Here is a 7,064-nt window from a genome sequence, read left to right on the forward strand (position 1 = left end):
TCAGCTTTCGAGAAAAAACATTAAAAAAATATGGCGTCCTTGGTCCCGAAACCATGTAAACTATGAAAAACAGATACAATCAATGATTGGCTTTAATTTGGTATGTCGATCATTAGACCCGGTCCAGTAATTCAAAAGTTATGAATTTTTGAAAAAAGTCATCTTGGGATAAAGGTGAAAAATGATGTCAGGATATCAGGAAACATTCCAGAAAGTCTGGGATATCCTGAAAAACCAGGAAGGTTGGCATCTCTGGATGCAACACAATTGGAGTGAAGATAACATGGGTCGATGGTTACATAAAATTATTCCCAAAGTATCATCCACAAATGCATGATTCAAATGATTGAATGTAGGTCGAGACTTCAAACGCGTGTTGTTCCGCCTTATATCTATTCATTACTTGTTATGTGCTCATCTATATCGCATTGGGATCGTTAATAGTAATATTTGCGTTTGTGGTGATGGTTATGGTCATGATCATGACCAGTGCTGCCACAATTTCATCTGTACCAGAGGATTTAAAAATCTTCCTCATCTGTACTTTTTCTTCCAAAAATCTGTACCATCGAAAATATTCGTTGTAGAGAAAAATCTATTTTATAAGGATGAAAAAAATACTAATTTATTACATTACATATACAAGTCATTCGTATATTTGGTTACGCTTATACATAGTTTTTCTGAATATAGATTGCATACTTCTATTTATTAAAACTTCCGAGCTGCCACCACAATGTTCAATCAAATGCTGAGCTGATTACGAAGCTTATTCTTGTTCTGATCGATTCAGGAAAAAAAAATCGTTCAAATGTTGCCGAGGAGTGAAGCATAGTGAGATCTTTAGAAACAAGGCACCGAAAATTATTTTTAGGCATCCAAAATGTCCCTCAATCAATGCTCAAGATAGTCAGGGATTCGACGACGACTCTTGTAAGGAATCCCGTTCTTATAAACTGATCAAATATTGCATTGTAAATGCTTTTATGGTCAGCAGCGCCAAGCGATACTGCGGCGTAAAAGTCGTCTATACCTTAATGTTGCTTTGTTCAGATGTAAGAAATTTCACACGCGAAACAAATCTGTACCAATCTGTATTCTGTACAGCACAGAATCTGTACCATAACGAAAAAATCTGTACCTTTCCAGATAAATATGTACGTGTGGCAACACTGGCCACGACATCGAGCATGTGGCCTGGTCCTGTACAAACTTTTACTCTGCCAGGGCTCATCCATCTGAATCACTTTACGTTAGATGATAAGTAATTGAGTGTGATAAATTAACGTTGTTCGAAAAAAAAATTCTTATTCATGGATGTATTTTTCGAGTGACGAAATGGCTAGTTTTGTATTATGGAGCAAGCTTTTTCAGTTAGTATGTGTGCGCAGATTCTAACTGTAACAAGCTTCAACTGGTACGGGAATTAATCTTATAAGTGTAACTTACTCACAAAACGAACCAAAATTTCCCACAAACTCTTGATGAAGAGTGAGGAATAACACAATTTATTCTCGAACAAACTAGCTTTTCATCGTTTGTTATTCTACAAATTAATTCACTTCCAATCGTTAATTACCCAACCAATACAACTGAATCCACATAGTCTAAATTGAATTATCGTCCAATTCATCCCATCGCAGAAATCGTCCCCATTGTGGTGATGTTTCAGAAGAAGTTTATTCTTCCGTGTCCGCCAGCAATATGACCAACTTGTGACAATTTTCCTCTCCTAGAAATGGAACATTCCAACTCACCCCAGCAAAAAAAAAATCACGAGTGAAACGAGAGGGAAATAAAATACTTACCACTATCACCACTACTGTTACTTCTGCAGGACCCTTAGGTCCCGCGTATAGATCCGATTTGCTTCCTTGTTCTGTCACACATTCGTACAATGGTAAAGTGCGCGAAATTTCCTCCCGTGCAACTTTCTCGTGACAAGAAAATTAAAACAAAGAACTTCTCGTTGACATCTTATCTGTTCGTTCGTCCTTCTCTGTGCTGGATGCAGGAGAATCTGAATGCACGAAGAAGTAGAATATGGGTGGGGGAAGCTACCGAATCGAAACGAATCGAATTGAGCATTATTTAATTATACAATTACCTGAAGACAACCGGGCGACAAACGGACCATCCTTGCCTGAGTTTGTATACTGAACACGGTTGATGTATTCCTTGAAAAATGACTTATAAGATTAGCGTTGCTTTATTTGCCCCACAGGCGCGTTCTAGGGCTAAAGGTGAAACGATTTCAAACTCAAATAATCAGCTAAGGATGTGGAATGTTTATCCTCAAACACAGCATCGAATAAGATTTGAGATTCAGATTCATCTGAATAAATCGAAGAAAACAGCACACGGTGCAGATCTCTTGGAATGTTATGCGGGCTACACGATTCGTCCAACGTTTTACTCGAATGTTGGACTCAAACATTTGACTCTATGAATTGACAAATGTTGTGACGAATGTGCTGCTACACGGTGAAGTGAATGTTCGATTCAATGCAATCGGTCCAAACAATCGGCGAGTATTTGGATCGAATGTTTATTGTTTTTATTTACCATCAAAAACGTTAGGAAACTTGATGACGATGCGAGTATTGAAATTGCTGCCGTAGCAATTGTACTAATATCGGGCTGTAAATTTAAAATGCTTGAAATCAACATGATTAAACTGCAATATTTTGCCGAATATTTTGAATTTTATGAATCAATTTCATAGTTCCCTCATCTAAAACTTGTAAACAAACCAATCTGTCAAAGATATATTCGGACGAATCGTGTAGCGGTGTATCGAATCAACGAATGACAAAAATCCTTTGACTCGTGCCACTCGCGTTGGAAGGTAATCCACAACGAACGGATTACCTTCCAACGCGAATATTCGACACTCGACATTGGAGGCTCGTAGCTCGTCAGTCGACTACACGATGCGTCGAATCATCGAGCGTCCAGCATTCGAGGGTGTTCGTAGCATCGTGTAGCGCTGGCTTTAGATATCACTTTGGCATCCGAACGCGTAGTTAAGGGGGGATTCCTATCTGAAAGATCGAAAAATAATAAATTTTCGTGATTTTTTTCGGATGTTAGGAATGAAGTGAAGTTTTTGGGTATTTTTGTTATCATTTAAGGTATACTTTAGGACTTATTTTTAATTTTTGGAGTGCAAGAATAATGATTATTACGCTGTTGACAGCTGGATGCGTAGATACTGTCTGAAAATCGGTACCTTGCTGGTGGTATCGGTTCTGAAGCAACGGGTTGTCGTGGAACGATGGCCAATGAATATTTTGAAACTTAAGGACAATACCTAAAACGTTACATAGGGGGTTTTGAAAATTCGAAAAATTGCCAAAATGGCGGCGATTTTTGTTAAAAATGAGTTATTTTCCATGAAAAATTGCTGTTTAGAAGCTCATACAAAATCGAAATTAGATATCAAAAAAGGCTATGTAACGCTTCAAATAATTCACTTTTACATGGTGATAAAAATGTCAGCTAAAACGGGCGAGCAGATCCTGAGATATTCACTGGATAGAGCAATTGCCTTCACTCTCAATTCGAACCAACAGAATTCAAACACTGGAACTCAAATTATAAATACTAAGAGTGCTGGTCGGTTTTTCACCATTAACAACCTCAAGAGCAAGGATTAAGCCAACTGTATCTCTACCACAAATCACCGGTCGGACAATTCACTCTTGCCGCAACACCCGGAGGAACGTAATGGTTACGACCAGCCAGTTCTGAATGGAAGGAGATTATTAATTGTTGGCCTCTTCCAGCATCGCGGAAACTATGAGCATTTGGAGAGGATTTACTCGAGATTTACTGAGTGGTGCTAACCGTATAGCCTCAGATAATGATGAAAATATTTCCAAACAGAAGAATTTGCAACGATTTTAAAAAGCAATTAACATAATTGTTAGAGAATTTTTATTTTCGATGTATTGACAGACAAAATTGACTGCAGCTATCTACTTCGAAACGTTAGCCTACACGCACCATCCCGACTGCTACGCCACCATCGAGTCCTGGCGATGCCTAATCACCGTACCATATATGGGCAAAATAATCCATTAGACGCTTGCTGCCGCGTCTTTAACGAGGTATCTGAACTGTTCGATTTTAATATTAGTAGGTTAATCTATAAGAATAGAATTAAGTCCCTATAAGCAGTCTGTACAACCATTAGGTCGAAGACGTTTGACATTAAATAAATAAATAATTACTGCGAGGATTCATCTCAGCCACGGCCAGATGATCGTGCTTGGTTTAAAGTGAAGTTAAATCCTGTATAACGATTCGATAATGGATTAGAAAACATGGTTAAATTAACGTATCGCAAGGCCCATATTGCTCGATGGGAGCGTGTGTAATGTTTGTTGTGCTCTAGGATGGAGCAAGTACGAGTCCGATCGGAACAAAATGTGCAACATAGACGCATATTGCAAACGGCACCAAAGGGAGCAATTAGAGCATGGAAAATTGATACGATTGGCACTGGAAGTGGCCTAATTGTATGATATCAATTCGGGATACATACATGCATTCTAAATGAGCATTCATTCTCCTTCTTCGGTGACACTGAACCACATCAAAGCGGATAAATTGATTTTAATGGAGGTTTCAAACACACGCGACATTGCTCCCTGGGGAGAATCTACGTCTCCGATTGAGGGATGCTGAGGCTGCATTCTCAGAGCAATTTAAAGCTCGCTTGTGTTTGTCGTTCGCATTACATAGGTGAGGGTTTCCGTACGCCTAATGGCTGCGCATCCACTTACCAAGCGAAGGGTCGTGGATTCTATCACAGGACCCTCCATTGATTGATTGGCCTTTTTTCAAGGCTAGATGCGAAAGAACTTCGTAGTTTGAAGCCTCTAAAATGGAAATTAGAATTCACGTGGAGTACTTCCTTTTATCGAGAGATTTCCTAGAAAAATTGTCGACATTAGTGCTGTCTCTGGTACTGTTTTCCACGATATGTGTATCGGTTGCGTCTAAAGGGTGTGTCACATCAAATTGCATCACGGAAAAAACGCTGTAGAAATCCGCCCAGTAGACCGATCCTTTTGAAAATTTTAGACAGTAAAATAAAAACTATTAAACAACTTTTGGCATTTTCTTTTTATTCATACTTCGAGCCCAAGCCCGTATGCTCGCACCTTCCTCTTTACCCCGTCCATAAGGTTCTGTACAACGTCAGGTTGTAGTTTTTTTTTGAACAGAAATCCATTTTCTCTTGAAGTTCGCCTCCGATTTGACAACTTTTGGGTTCTTCCGGAGGGCCTGCTTCATAATCGCCCAATATTTCTCTATTGGGCGAAGCTCCGGCGCGTTGGGCGGGTTCATTTCCTTTGGCACGAAGGTGACCCCGTTGGCTTCGTACCACTCCAACACGTCCTTTGAATAGTGGCACGAAGCGAGATCCGGCCAGAAGATGGTCGGGCCCTCGTGCTGCTTCAATAGTGGTAGTAAGCGCTTCTGTAGGCACTCCTTAAGGTAAACCTGCCCGTTTACCGTGCCGGTCATCACGAAGGGGGCGCTCCGCTTTCCGCAAGAGCAGATCGCTTGTCACACCATGTACTTTTTGGCAAACTTGGATAGTTTCTGCTTGCGAATCTCCTCCGGAACGCTGAATTTGTCCTTTGCGGAGAAGAACAACAGGCCCGGCAGCTGACGAAAGTCCGCTTTGACGTAGGTTTCGTCGTCCATTACCAGGCAATGCGGCTTCGTCAGCATTTCGGTGTACAGCTTCCGGGCTCGCGTCTTCCCCACCATGTTTTGCCTTTCGTCGCGGTTAGGAGCCTTCTGAACCTTGTATGTACACGGGCCCTCCCGCTGCTTGGTCCGCTGGACGAATGAACTTGACAAATTCAGCTTATTGGCGACATCCCGGACCAAACTTCTCGGATCACGTCTAAACTGCTTAACTACGCGCTTGTGATCTTTTTCACTGACGGAGCATCCATTTTTGCCGTTCTTCACCTTCCGGTCGAGGGTTAGGTTCTCGAAGTATCGTTTTAGTACTCTGCTGACCGTGGATTGGACGATTCCCAGCATCTTACCGATGTCCCGATGTGACAACTCCGGATTCTCGAAATGAGTGCACAGGATTAATTCACGACGCTCTTTTTCGTTCGACGACATTTTTCCAAATTTACGAAAAATTGACAGTGAAGCATGGCCAACGTGATCTATACACTCTTATCTGATTATAAGCGAAAGCTGAAGATATAATTCCTAAAAATTAAATTTCTACAGCGTTTTTTCCGTGATGCAATTTGATGTGACACACCCTTTAATCAAAGGAGATTTTAGAACCATAACCCTTTGAACAAGGGGGAGCGCGTTCAAAAGGTTATCCAACGCGAGTGGCACGAGTCAAAGGATTTTTGTCATTCGTTGATTCGATACACCGCTACACGATTCGTCCGAATATATCTTTGACAGATTGGTTTGTTTACAAGTTTTAGATGAGGGAACTATGAAATTGATTCATAAAATTCAAAATATTCGGCAAAATATTGCAGTTTAATCATGTTGATTTCAAGCATTTTAAATTTACAGCCCGATATTAGTACAATTGCTACGGCAGCAATTTCAATACTCAATACAGCATCTTACCGATGTCCCGATGTGACAACTCCGGATTCTCGAAATGAGTGCACAGGATTAATTCACGACGCTCTTTTTCGTTCGACGACATTTTTCCAAATTTACGAAAAATTGACAGTGAAGCATGGCCAACGTGATCTATACACTCTTATCTGATTATAAGCGAAAGCTGAAGATATAATTCCTAAAAATTAAATTTCTACAGCGTTTTTTCCGTGATGCAATTTGATGTGCCACACCCTTTAATCAAAGGAGATTTTAGAACCATAACCCTTTGAACAAGGGGGAGCGCGATAGCGCTCCTCTTGTTATATGCCAAAAGTGCGGGGAGAGCGATAGCGCTCTTCCTGCTTGATGTTAATATTTTTGACTTGGCATCTCGTAACGTAGAATTTCGTCTTTCGGGGATATTTGTGAAAAAGGACTTCACGCGCTTTGTG

At 40.5% G+C, this 7,064-nt stretch overlaps 1 long non-coding RNA gene across 1 annotated transcript; it reads right to left on the reverse strand.

The window, feature by feature from the left end:
* Positions 1 to 1,484: 1,484 nt before the first annotated feature.
* On the reverse strand, positions 1,485 to 2,588 carry LOC129763554 (uncharacterized). Its single transcript, XR_008740962.1, has 3 exons — positions 2,108 to 2,588; positions 1,809 to 2,020; positions 1,485 to 1,732 (listed from the first exon to the last, which is right to left on the reverse strand). It is a non-coding gene; the product is annotated as an uncharacterized LOC129763554 (long non-coding RNA).
* Between the last annotated feature and the right edge of the window lie 4,476 nt (positions 2,589 to 7,064).

The sequence above is a fragment of the Toxorhynchites rutilus genome, chromosome 1 (assembly GCF_029784135.1).
Source record: "Toxorhynchites rutilus septentrionalis strain SRP chromosome 1, ASM2978413v1, whole genome shotgun sequence".
Taxonomy (NCBI): Eukaryota; Metazoa; Arthropoda; class Insecta; order Diptera; family Culicidae; genus Toxorhynchites; species Toxorhynchites rutilus.